Source organism: Odocoileus virginianus, chromosome 16 (assembly GCF_023699985.2).
Source record: "Odocoileus virginianus isolate 20LAN1187 ecotype Illinois chromosome 16, Ovbor_1.2, whole genome shotgun sequence".
Classification (NCBI taxonomy): Eukaryota; Metazoa; Chordata; class Mammalia; order Artiodactyla; family Cervidae; genus Odocoileus; species Odocoileus virginianus.
The window spans coordinates 27,164,931-27,178,797 of record NC_069689.1 but is presented as its reverse complement, the minus strand read 5'-3'; the positions used below and the strand labels follow the sequence as shown (position 1 = coordinate 27,178,797).

Genomic DNA, 13,867 nt, shown 5'->3' with positions numbered 1-13,867 from the left:
CATGGCTGTGATCATTAAATTCAGTTAATTTCAGGACTTGAGGAACAAACAGTAAATTTTTTAATTGCAGACTGAAATGTAAATGTCTCAATCCCTAACAGTACAAACAATAAAAATCACAACTGTTAGTAACAGAAGGGAGAGTTAAGGACAGTCAGTGTAAGTCAGCTGATCTTTCATAGCCAAGAATTTAAAAGATATTAAATAGATAAAACAAGAAGTAAATATATGAAGGAAATGGCAGTCCACTAGAGTATTCTTGCCTGGAGAATTCCATGGACAGAGGAGCCTTGGTGGGCTATAGTCCATGGGGTCATAAAGAGTCAGACACGACAGAGACTAACACACACACATATATATGTATTTGAAATATAAGAATAACCACTAATAAAATATATAATCAATATAAATTTAGGTAGTAGAGGGAAGAGAGAAGATAGCAAACAAGCACATAGCTTAAATTGATTCTTGCTCATAATAAGGAGTCAATATATGAGCCAAAAATATAGAGGATTCAGTATACTGCACAGAGTCAATCATTAGGGATAAAGGAAGTTAAAATATTTTATACATAATAAAAACAGAAGCAGAACATAAAATGCAACGATGGAACTAAGAACAAACATTTCTGTCAGGTCAACAAGGTCTGCCTTTCCCAATGAGAAGACTCCTACTGAACCTCAAAGTCATAACCACACACTTTCTACAAGAGAGACATACGTAGAACAAAGGCCAGTGTCCTGAGAGAGCCACACTAGAGAATCAGACGCAGAGGGAAAGCTCAGTCCTTTCCCTCCAAGTGTGACTGAAGTGAGGAAAAGGGCCTGGCTACACAACATACACGTGACCTGGGCTGGACGAACTTTTGATTAATAAGCTGTGCTATTCAAGTACATCCATCAAAGCTCGTGTTCTATTTGTTCTTTCCTCCTTCTCCCCTAGCCATCTTTTTGGAAATTCAGACCTCCTTTTCGCTGACGATGGGCCAGTAGTGAGGACCGGCGAGGGGACACCATCTGTGTGCCTTCCTGCTCACCAGGGTTCTGAGCTGCTTCTAGATTCGAAAGGCAAACCATGCTGGCGGTCAGCTGAGAAACACTGAAGGCTAATGGTGATTCGCCACAATGACCAGATGATTTCTGCTTTCCTGGGCGGTGGCAGCTCTCCATCTGTCTTCAGCCCTCTGTGGATGAGCTACTTGTGCTCTGAAGAACAAGAAGGGCAAGGTGGGCCAGTGCGGAGCAGTGGTGGAACTCAGCCTCTTGTAGAAGGATAGGACTAAAGGAGAATTGCATTGATATGAACAAAATATGGAGTTTAATTTGTCTGATTGTACCCTTCATTAAACACATGATGCATTCCAGCAGAGAGTTCTGCCTCCAGGGCAGTGTCAGTAATATGACTCTGCATTTATCTTACTATTACTATGGGGAGTATTTAAGTTTTACAGCCTCTTGGTTGTCAGATCTTTTTTTTTTCCCCTCAGTTACACATATTAGAAAACTGATGATACATTCAGTGGTATTCAAGGACACTGAACGTAGCAAGGGGGCTTTACTGAAAACACATTTTAGATATTTGGATTATCTTTGAAATGCAGAGCATAAGGCAGTAAAATGCAAAATACTCATCTTTCCTCTGAGCTCATTTGAATATCCCTTGACCAGAAAAAGAATCATGCAAGATTCAGTGTGGGATTTCTACCTCCCCAAGGTGAATTTTTTTTCCCCCCTAAGGAGACTTACGGACTCTGAAAAGAGTGAAGCATCTGAAATAAAAATACCCTGTGGAAATGATGAAGAATGAGTGTTAAAATAAAAATGGTCTCAGTTTCTTCCTTCTTCAGTATAGAGACAGAATTCTGTAGGGTCTGGTGTCTGCATATTATGACTTATTACACAAAGACACAGCACAATCACACACAAATTAGAACTATTCTTTTCAGATGCCTGGTCTGTCTTATCTGCTATCACAGATGTATCTCTGAAATAAGTGATCCTTACTTTAAAAAACTTAAGAATTAGCATTTACTTGTGTGAATGGCAATGCTTAGATAACTTTTTGTGGAGTCCTTACAATTAACTTTCGCGAGCATCACCTTTCTTCAATCCCCTGTTCCATCAACACAGTACACTTTTAATAGTTAACGTGGAATAGTGTGGGGAAAATTTAAGTGAAAATTCACCAATCCCTCCCAATTCTTTTGAAGGAGCTGTGACTCCTTCTTAGGACCAGAACTCAAGCAAATGTTGAGCTTTCCTCTGTTGACTACACAACATTTTGGTGGGGGTGACTCATGGCCAAGGATCTATTATTTCTGAATACATTTCAGGGGAGAGTGTCAGTCCCACAGGCAGCCTGCCACTGGCTACCAGTCCCGATATGAAGCCAATTTTGTCCCCCTGAGGCCTACATCAATGCAAGATTCTTTCAGGTCTTAAATGAAGAGTTAATCAGTGTGCTTCTCTTTAAGTGTCCACCACAGGTTCCTGAATTGTGGGACACTTGGCTTGACTGCATTCTGCCGTCTGCCAGGGGTTCTAGAAAGCCCATGGATCTGGGGTAACCTCCATTTCTATACTTCTCTAGCCTCGTATCAGCTCTTTTTCTGGTCCTACTCTTCATTTCAGCGCACTATCCATCTGTGGCTCTCTGACTGATCCATGGGAACCTCAGCTCCTGATCTCAGTATGACTCTAGGCTGTTACCTCACCAAACGCTGCAAGTCACAACCTCAGCACCATCTGCACTTCCAGCAGAGATCCAGATACCAAGCCTATGCCACACACAAACTTCCAGCACTCCTCTGTCTCAGAAGCAATACTCACAAAGGGCCTTGAATGGTCAGGAAGAAAGCATATAGCCTTAAAGATATGCACACCTGATGTACTATGCTCAGTGCTTACGTCATAAACAGAAGATAAGCCCCTCCTTTTCATGTCCACAAAACAGCAGCCTTTGGTGATGGATCAATGGAGAGTCATGAACTTAGGCACAAGGGAGGGAAAAAGCATGAAAGAAGTCAATTAGAGGATGAAGAAGGAAAATAACAAGTAGAGATCAGAGAGCCAGATGGGTGATAAAAGGAGCTGTGGTGGTGATGATTAAAACTGAGATGGGGAAAAAAATTGCCATCTAATAAAAGTCAACTAGTAGAAACACAGCCTTCCCAGGTGACACTAGTGGTAAAGAACCTTCCTGCCAATTCAGGAGACCATAAGAGATATGGGTTCGATCCCTGGGTCGGGCAGATCCCCTGGAGGAGGGCATGGCAACTCACCCTAGTATTATTGCCTGAAGAATCCCATGGACAGAGGAGCCTGGTGGGCTACAGTCCATAGGATCACAAAGAGTCGGACATTACTGAAGCAACTTAGCACACAGTAGAAACATAGATAGGCAAAGATCATCTAAAGAGAAAATAGACACACATTTATGACTGGATAGGGCTGATCATGGGAAAAGATTAGTGGAGAGTCACAATATCCTTCCACATAGTGTATAAAATATCAGGTTGCAGGATGGCTGATATTTAAAGGCTTAATAGATTTTCAGTCTTTTGAAGTGTGAAGCGAGCAGTGCCCCAGGATGCACTTGCATAAATAAATTAGGGAAACTATATGGTGTTCTTAGTGAGTGGTTCTCAGTAAAAAGAAAGAAAGATGTCCTTGTCTCCAACCCAGTGCTCTCTGAAAAGGCAAAAGAGTTTTATGAGCAAATGTAAATGACTGATTCATGTGTATTTTTGGAGGAGTATCTCTGGCATTTTAAAAAGACCCTTGGTATTAAGAAGGCTAGATAGAATATGAAAAATAGTTAGCAAGTGACCATGCTGAAGCAGAACGCTACGGCACTTTCAGAGCTCATTTCTTAGAACAATCTCGTCTCTGTGCATTTCTATGAAGCTGCTGAAATCAAGCCCCTCTGGGATTCAATGGAAGGACTATTTTTACACGTGCAAATCGAACATGCTCTCTGAAATAAACTGGCTGGCTAGAAACTCCATTATCCTACAACTTCCAAAACCAAAGAACATCTTCACTTGCTTCTCACAGATTGCCAGTCATTGTGGGGATGAACAAACGCATTTGTTTTGCCTTGATATTCAAAATAGCTCAGACATATATTTATAGCCCTAGAAAGAAAACCATTTCCGAGCCATTTGTTGTCCGGGATTATGAGGTTACTCTACCCACTCAGGCAGCAGGATCAGTTTGGGGAACAGTTTTTCTATGTGCCTGTGTGTTAAGTCACTTCCAGTCATGTTCAACTCTTTGTGACCCCATGGATTGGAGCTTACTAGTCTCCTCTATCCACAGGATTCTCCAGGCAAGAATACTGGAGTGGGTTGCCATGCCCTCCTCCAGGGGATCTTCCCAACCCAGGGATCAAACCCACATCTCTTAACGTCACCTGAACTGGCAGGCAGATTCTTTACTGCTAGTGCCACCTGGGAAGCCCATTTTTCCTACATTCCTATGCAAAAATGTACCTTATTGCCTTGACTCATCATTTGGGAATCATTCAGAATAGCAAATAATTCTAATAACTGCTAACATTTACTTCAGGCAGGTTTAAGCATTTTACATGAGTGTACCCAAGTAATCCACTCATGTAGGGTGTTTCTACCTGGCATGATTAAGGTGAGTTCTTTAACTCTGACAACTACTTCTAATTGTGATAGTTATAGCTTCCTGCTCTGATCATCAGAAATGAGGCAACAGTGATAAACTAAACTCACCTGTCAAGTCAGGAGGTCAGAATACATCTAGCCTTGAGCCTTGAACCAAAGACTGAGTAATTTAGATGTTTGAGGCTGACAAGTGACTCTCATTGAGCTTGGTTTTCTTGGGAAGAGTGATATTTATTCTAAAGGCTGTAATATTGGTCTCAATGCATGGGTTCTATACAATATAGTCTGCCCACTGGTGCCGCAGGATCAAGGGAATGATGAACCTTTTCCTTCCTTCCTTCCTTGTGATATTTATTTTACTCAATATAATTTCTTAGCTCTATATGGGTGACACACTCCACAGCTTAAAGAATATCTTCCCACATGGCAGAAGTGATTGTCTTCATGAAAAGTTTGTCTTAAAAGAATTATCCTTCCAGATTGGTTTGAGGTCATCAAAGAGTTGTGTTTTGGTTTTTTTGTATTTACATAACAGAGAATACTCTGCCAAATGTCTCCTGTCCCAGCACTTCTTAAAAATAATTTTGAATATTCTCCCGTTATGCCAGGGGGAAAGGGTGGGGGATAGTGAGGGGTAGTTTGGGATGGACCTGTACACACTGCTATGTTTAAAATGGATAGCCAGCAAAGTCCCACTGTACAGTACAGGGAACTCTGCTCAATATTATGTGGCAGCCTGGATGGGAGGGGAGCCTGGGAGAGAGTGGATACATGTGTACGTATGGCTGAGTCTCTTTGCTGTCCATCTGAATCTAGCACAACATTGTTCATGTCTATACTGCTGCTACTGCTAAGTCGCTTCAGTCGTGTCCGACTCTGTGCGACCCCATAGACGGCAGCCCACCAGGCTCCCCCGTCCCTGGGATTCTCCAGGCAGGAATACTGGAGTGGGTTGCCATTTCCTTCTCCAATGCAGTTCATGGCGATACTTCAATAAAAAAGAAAATATTAAGAAAAATATTCACTCTGAACTGCAGAGGCAAGGATAGATTGTATCTGGCAGATATATAAGATTAAAAAAAATGGTTTGAATTAACTTTAAGTTGAATGGTGTGTCAGTTACTTCCTTCAAAAATCTCCCAATATCATCCACTCAGAGGTCAGATTTACAGGGAGAAAAAACCCATTTGTAGCAGCTCTCCAGAGGCACTTCATCATTTACAACTTTCACCGTGGCCACCGAGAAGCCAATGGTAAAGGAGCGAGACCGTGCTCCCACAGCCACACTCTCAGGAGGGCTAGCGGGCCGGGGCTATTGCTCCCCGAGCACCAGGGGCAGGGAGTGTCCACCTTCTGGGGTTTCTAACAGCCCTCCTCACACCAGCACCAGGCAGTCAGATGGATGCAATGCACTTTTTAAGTTGCTGCAATATACGAGAACGTAATTGGTTTGAAGATATTTTAAATTTATCCAAGGAAAAATCACTCAGTTTCATTTTTATTCTTATTCAGATCAACGATAATTAAATGGTATAAAAATCACTTCAAGTTAATTTATTTTTCTAAGCCCTTTAAATGACCTTCAGGAACAAGCAGCTTTCTTCCTTTCAAGTAAATCATACAATGCTTTCGCTTTATGACAGATTGCAAGAAATGGGAATAAATTTTACTGGTGCAACATATTAGAAAATCACAACTAAAATAGGAGAGAAAAAAATGTTTCCTTCTCTCTTTCCAATACTCTAAGTCATAAAGTAAAGCAAGGAGAGTATAAATAAAATACAAGTTACCTAAAGCAGTGAATTAAACCTAGATGTCTTTCTACAGTGCTATAAAACATTGCCTTTTAGAAAAGTCATTTTTCATGGTTATCATTATAGGTGCTTAGAGTAGCAATTAATTGAAAAAATGTATAATCTTCAGCTTAAGGAGACAAAACTTAACATAGACATAACTAACCATGATATACATGGGATGAATCTAAAGTGGGAGATTCAAACAGAAACAAGTGTGCAGAGAATTATGTTCTGATTTTTTTTAAGTAAAATTCCCTATCTAACCCTGATGCTCTGAATGTCTTTAACTCAGACTTGAGCAGAGTTGTCCACTGAAATACTGAAAAAATATGAAAAGGAAACAACCCACCTAGTGAGGGATACATTAGAGTTTATTTACACCTTGGAACACTACTATGGGAGCTAAAAATGTGCGAGTAGTTTTAAATTTCAAAAATATAATGTCAAGTTAAAAAATCAAGGAAACTTGCAAAAGAGATACATATAGAATTATATACGTGTGAGTAAATATATATACACACCATATATAAATATACACAGATGTATAATACAGTAACGTGTGCTTCGTCGCTCAGTCACGTCTGACTCTGTGCAGCCCTAAGGACTGTGGCCCGCCAGGCTCCATGGGGACACTCCAGGTAAGAACACTGCTGTGGGTTGCCATGCCCTTCCCCAGGGGATCTTCCCAGCCCAGGGACTGAGCCCTGGTCTCCCACATTGCAGGCCGATTCTTTACCGTTTGAGCCATCAGAGAAACCCAATACAGCAATAGTATGTGTTATTTATGAATGTAGTCATAACAGAAAAAGCGCTAAAACATGCATGGGGCTGTCTCCCACCTTCTGGATAGTGGTCTTTTGGGGAGGAAGAAAATAGAAAAATGAATTAGAATTTAGGTACATTCATAAAATTTTATTTGAGAGATCAGATACAAATAGGACAAAATATTAAAATCTGTTAAATTTGAGAAACGGATAAATGGGTGGGTGTTATTTTTTCTAGTTGGAAATATTAAAAATAAATGGAAAAAAATAAAATTCCTCCACATGTATTTTATAATGTTAGTTGAGTATATTGGCTTCTTATGATTAGAATCTTATTATTATCAGAGTAATGTGCTTGTTGTTAGCATGTTAACCAATGAGTTACAACATTGCAAAGCACCCATTTTCTCTCATATCTCTCTTTCTAACCAAGGAAGAATATAATTCTAAGCCTTCTCATATCATTGTTCTTCAAAAGACTGCTATCAAACATTGCTACCTTGGCTAAGGTTATTTGTGACATTATCAACCCATCTAAAAAATGGAAGGAGCAAATTCTTAGTTAATATCAGATTTTCCCAGTGCCTTCATTTTTACCAGCATTTAAACTAGTAACTGACAGCACAAGTGTCATGAATTATACCCACATGGCCTAAAATAAATTTTCAAATATGCTTTACATTCAAAGAGGAAGAAACTTAAACATCACAAAACTGATAAATGATACACATAATTATAGCAACTTATATAGAGAAAATCATAATTAAATCTGTCTTAAGCGAACAAGTTCTAAATGAGTCAGCCTTACATCGATGTAAATATTTATACTGGTGAGGTTCCAGCTTACCCAACAGAATGATCAACTGTAACAAAAGCTGAACATTAAATTAGCGTATAGAAGTGGCAAAATGGTCATTAGTACACTAAGAAAAAAGTATATTTTGTGATAACGTCACATCCATGTGATACTAAAGGGTACAGTGTTAAAATTCACACATTTAAAATGGGAACATTAACTTTATTTGCCATTGTTTCACAAAATTTGGCAAACCCTGTGGAGGAAATTATTCTGGGAACAATATTAAATTGTGTTTTGCTTATCGTGGTAATTATAAGGGAAAAATCTTTGTTTCCAAGCAAATAGAACAGAAATGACAGTCATCAGCTATGGAGGAAGATTCTGTGATGTTTAGGTTCAAACTTTCTGAGATAATCTACAGGAAAAATTAGAAGGGAAAAAATAAGGTGCATTATTATTGTGCTTCTTGGTTCTAAGTAAGATGGCAGAAAATTTGATATCAGCCCATAAACACCTGATTATATTACTTGAACCTACAGAATACACTGAATGCTTGAAAGCTACAAATTATTTGTCTGCCATTTACTTGAACCATTTTCCAAAACATAAAGGAATGAAGAAAGTGTAAAAACAAGTGGAACAAACTATGTTTGAAAAGATTTAGCCTTGTGGAGGTGTTAAATAGTGAAGCTCAGGAAACTCAACCATGTGTTTTGTTCCTTATCAGCTCTGAATAAATAATGCAGCCTGTGTGCCAAATTAAGAGTCTATAATAAGTTGTTCAGATGGTGTTCTTAGTGAGAGACGGATTGGGCTGTGCTCTCCTGGAGGAAGTGGGTAGATGACACTGGCAGATAAGGAAAATGCACATTAGTGGCAAGAACACAAAATTAAAAATGACAGAGTAAATCTGAGATAGGAACACAGGGATGAAAGGGTTTTAGAGAAACAAAGACGATTCTCTTAATTAAATGTGATTAAGCATCTGTTATTTCTTTAAAAAAGAAAATCAGAGTGGTATCAGGACAGATTTTTCTGACTTTTATGATTAAGCAGCAAGATTCCACAATCACCCTTCATCTTTTTCAAACTTTTATTTTTGGTAAGTAAATTCTAAAGTAGGTCTCAGATATGAGTAATCTCAGCCCACAAGCTATAAGAAATTAAGAGAACTTCGGAATGAAGGTTGTAAAGTCAGTCACTGAGCCTTTTCCAAGTAAAAAGAGCATGTCGTTTTTTTAAACGCTGGTAGATTCCCTTCCTACATTTTTTTTTAAACATCATGCATAACTCTCACTGAGACAGGGACTTTGCAGACTAAATTATTCTAAATAGCCATTTAATTAATGCCAAAAACACAGAATAAGATTTCAACTTGCAGAGGACCCTTACACATTTTTAAAAAATTAAAGCAACTGTAAAAATTACATGATTATTTTTATAGTAGCAACTATATTTGAATACCACTAATGGTGTTATTCATTAGACTCTTCTTCAGGGATGGCTTTAAACTGATCACTCGAGTTTCCTGTATCACTGTCACTATTGAATTACTAATTCAAAGAGTGACTACTGAAAAATTGATGTATAGAAGATAATATGATAGATGTGGCAGTGGGGTGAGAAAAAAAAATCATAGCTTAGCCCTTAGTTTTAAGAAGTTTAACATCTAAGTAAGATGTAGTCAGGAATGTATGATCAGAGAAGACTATGGAAAATGTATAGAGTTTGAACTGAGCTTTAGAGGATTCTTCACAATTTAAGAGCCATGACTGTAAAAAAAGTGTCTAGGTAATACGAACCAGCTATTTCAGCTGAGCAAAACAACACTTCCTGCCCAGCTACATCAGAAGAGGAAATTTAGTACTAAAAATGAATTTATAGCTAAGAGATATGTACAAAGTAATTAAACCAAGATGCTTGGTTTAAGAATATGCAGAAAGTTCTAAAATAAAATAGCAATTCACAATCTGAGAATTTCTGACCCCAAGAGGAATCACTGAAAAATTGCAAGCAACCTATGAATGGAATTTGAGTCCAGGCAATAGATTTAATAAATAATATCACTGGCAAATATTAACCATTGTCTTTCAAAAGCTGTTGTGAGTGATAAAGAATATATCTTCTTAATAGCACTAGTGAATTGAAAGAATAACTACTGAAATGTCACATCACTTCATTGTTTTACTCGGATTAAAGAAACTATGTATGTGTATGCATTACACTACCTTTCCATTTTTGTCGATGATTTTAGTTAATATATTATGACTATATTTTTATGTGAACAAATATACAAGTTATAAATTGGTATAGGTATTTTATTCTGTTCTATAATTAATTTAAGCACTCCCCTACTGTGTAAGATTTAAGTTGTTCTATATTTAAAATGATGCTATTAACAAATGTTTTTGCTATAGTTAAATATTATATACATCCTTAATTTTTTTAGGCTAAATCTATACATATGAAGTCACTAAGTCAGAAAGTATACACTTTTAAGGATTTCAATATAATATATTCAATATATGTACGGGACTTCTCTGGTGGCTCAGGTGGTTAAGAATTGGCCTGCAATGGGGGAGACCTGGGTTTGATACCTGGGTTGGGAAGATCCCCTGGAGAAGGGAAAGGCTACCCACTCTAGTATTCTGGCCTGGAGAATTCCATGGACTGTATAGTCCATGGGGTTGCAAAGAGTAGGACATGACTGAGACACTTTCACTTCACTATGTGTATATATATATGTATATAGCATATTTCAATGTGCTAAGTTGTCTTCTTAAAGATTCTATCATTATGTGCTCTTTCTAGTAGGTTATAAGATCACTAATTTTCTTGCTTATACATAACAATGTTATATATTACAGAGGATAGTCATAGTCAAATAGGTTAGAAATTTCCAAGATGCAGCTATATGGCATGTGGAGTACACATGGAATGAAAACATGTAAGTGTCTTGTGCAAGCTTCTCAGGTCAGCAGACAGACCTATGACAGCTACCAAGAGCTGTGTAGTGTTTCCTATCATCAACCACTCATACGCTTTCCTAAGAGATATTCAGCCTGTCAAAGGCTCTTTTCTGTAACTTCAGGGAATTACAACCCAAGATAAGCTGAAAAAGGAATTAAGACAGTAAGAAATATCCTGATTTCCCAGTATGCAGAAACATGTGAGAAAGACTTTCCCTTGAAGAGGATCTTGTTTCTTAAACAAAATAGGGAATGAGAACAATGAATATGTGATCTCTGTGAATGAGATGGGGTTTCCCCAATAGCTCAGCTGGTAAAGAATCCACCTGTAATGCAGGAGACATGGGTTCAAGCCCTGGGTCAGGAAGATCCCTTGGAGGAGGGCTTGGCAACCGACTCCAGTATTCTAGCCCATGGACAGAAGAGCCTGGTGGGCTACAGTCTGTGGTAGCATCCACCCAATTCAACCAGAAAAAGAAGAAAGTAATAGGAATCCAATTTTTATCCGTTTGGGCAACTTAGAAAATGTGGCTTCTATACGCACATTCACTGTTTTTTGTGCATGGCAGGAAAAGAAACTTATTTGTTGGATCTGATTACAGTGATTAAAGAAATCAAAAAGCTTTACTTCTATTTGAGTTCTCTAAGTGATATCTATTCCATTTGGGGAGGACTGGAAACTATTCTTTGAAAAAAGAAATGTAAGGTTCAGGAGCCTGTAGGAGTAGTTTCTGTCAATTATACTTTGAGATCTCTGACTACCCACACATTTCAATAGCATTCACTTATGCCTTCAAAACAAAAATAAGAAATCTTTCTTCTGAGAAAGAGAAAAAGATGATGTAAACAGTCAGGGGAGACATTGAGATTTCAAAAACTTTTAAGTCCTTCAGAATACTTAGATTCTATTTAGTTCTATTCCTACGTCTTCATCCCTGATTTGGTACTTGATTCTGTTTTCCCTCAAATATCCTGTCATCTATGCTGACGCTGCCTTGTTTATTAGAGCTCTAGTTTCCCCTACAAATTCACAAAGTTTGATCAGTATCCATTGTTTTGTTTTGGTTTTTTTTGGACACCAGAGAGAGGAAGATAAAAATTCCAGGCAAGGATCCAAAGTCACACTATTCAGATAAACCTCCAAAGACACTGACCCTGGGAAAGGATTTGCCATTTTAAACCATTATTGAAATCTATCAAGGGTATGAGCAAATCAGGAGAGCAAGGGGGTTGGAACTAAGGCTCAAGGAAGAAGATGTGAACTAGTTAAAACTCAGCAAGTGTTATCTGGGCTTGAAAGTACCAGAGCAGCTAAGGGGATTTATGGGAATTCACAACAGAGTGAGATATAGGAAAGAAAACATCAATAAAACTCCTTAAAATGAAATAATCGAGACAGATAACAGAAGTTGCTGCCCTAAAATACCACTCACCAATAAATATGACATGAAATACAAACACTCGTTGTTTAGTAGATTTCCCATCAGAATGAAGTTGATGCCAAACCTGTGCAGTACAGAGAGGTTGACAGCTGAACTCTGTTGGGAAACTAGGAGGAAAACCACATGGTTGTTTTTCTGCAAAATTTACAGAAAATCTCCAAAGACAGTACAGAGAATTCCCCATGTCTCTTACCAAGCTGACATCTTATATTCTCAGAGTATATTTTTCAATTCTAAGAAACCAACATTGATTAACCAAACTTGAAAATTTATTCAGAGTTTGCTAATTTTCCCCTAAAATCCTCTCTCTTTTCTGGGGTCCCATCAGGAATACCATATCGCACTTGGTCATCACGCCTCCTTAGACTCCTCCTGGCTGTGACAGTTTCTCAGAATTTCCTTGTCCTTGATGACCTTGACAGTTTTGAGGCGCACTGGTCAGGTTTTTCTTTTTTTTTGAATGTCCCTAATTTAGGTTTCAAGTTTTTCTACTGGTTAGACCAGGGTCAGGGTTTTTGGTGAACAATACCCACAGAAGTCAAGTAGCATTCTCAGAACACTCACTTACTTTTTTTAAAAGATAAAATTAATAGATTGCCCTAAGGCTTTTGAAAACATTTTCCCTATGACTCCACCTCCTAATTAACTGAAAACCTAAATAATAATAAAATGACATCAGCAAGGCTGCCATGACCTTTTCCATCAAGTACTAGAACCTTGAAGTTGTGACTTTCTCCTTAGCCATGGTATTCTCTTTCAGAAGGGCAAATATATTGATACCATCCAGTGTATAGGTCACAATGCAGCTATGGGAGTACAGCTGAAAGAAATAAAGTTTATAATGACTGGATGATACAGCAGGCACCACACTGGCTGACCTCCTAGCATCCATTGCCAATCCTCTTTGCCCACCTCCTCTCTTAAGGTCAAAAGGGCCAGCTGCTCACCTTCTCAGCCTCTCTTGTATTTGACCCAGAGCTGGCCTATGAGGTGAGAGCTAGTCTCTTGGGGTGTTTGGTGGGGGCACGGGGCTGTGGGAGGATACTTCTTTGATAAAGGGAGAGAGACATGGCAGGAAATCTTTCTCACCTGTTCTGATGTGCATGTGTGAAGATGAAATGCTAGGGGGTGTTTCAGCCGTGAGGCAGCAAGTCAAAGGATCAAAAGCCAAATGCTGAGAATGGAAGAACAGAGGACAAACAGCCTGACTTCCAGAAAACACTACTGAGCCACAGAACCAATGCTGGGACTGCTAGAGGAACTAGTAAAAGCCTCATTGTTTGTCGGATTTGCAGCTCAAAGCATCCTTACTGATATATACAGCAATATTTGACATTCCTCATGATAACTCAGAGGGGATAAGTTGGCAACCCAGAGACATGTTGTATTCTTTACACAGTGTTAAAAAACGTAGTTACTCTCTCTTTAAAAATCAATTGATTTCACAAGGGAAAAAAGCCTCAC

The 13,867-nt window shown here is 38.6% G+C and overlaps 1 long non-coding RNA gene across 1 annotated transcript; it reads right to left on the bottom strand.

Annotated features, from left to right (window-relative positions):
- Nucleotides 1–891: 891 nt before the first annotated feature.
- Nucleotides 892–2,874, bottom strand: LOC110152791 (uncharacterized). The gene is made up of 3 exons (XR_011491637.1): nucleotides 2,829–2,874; nucleotides 1,746–1,784; nucleotides 892–1,205 (listed from the first exon to the last, which is right to left on the bottom strand). It is a non-coding gene; the product is annotated as an uncharacterized lncRNA (long non-coding RNA).
- Nucleotides 2,875–13,867: the final 10,993 nt, after the last annotated feature.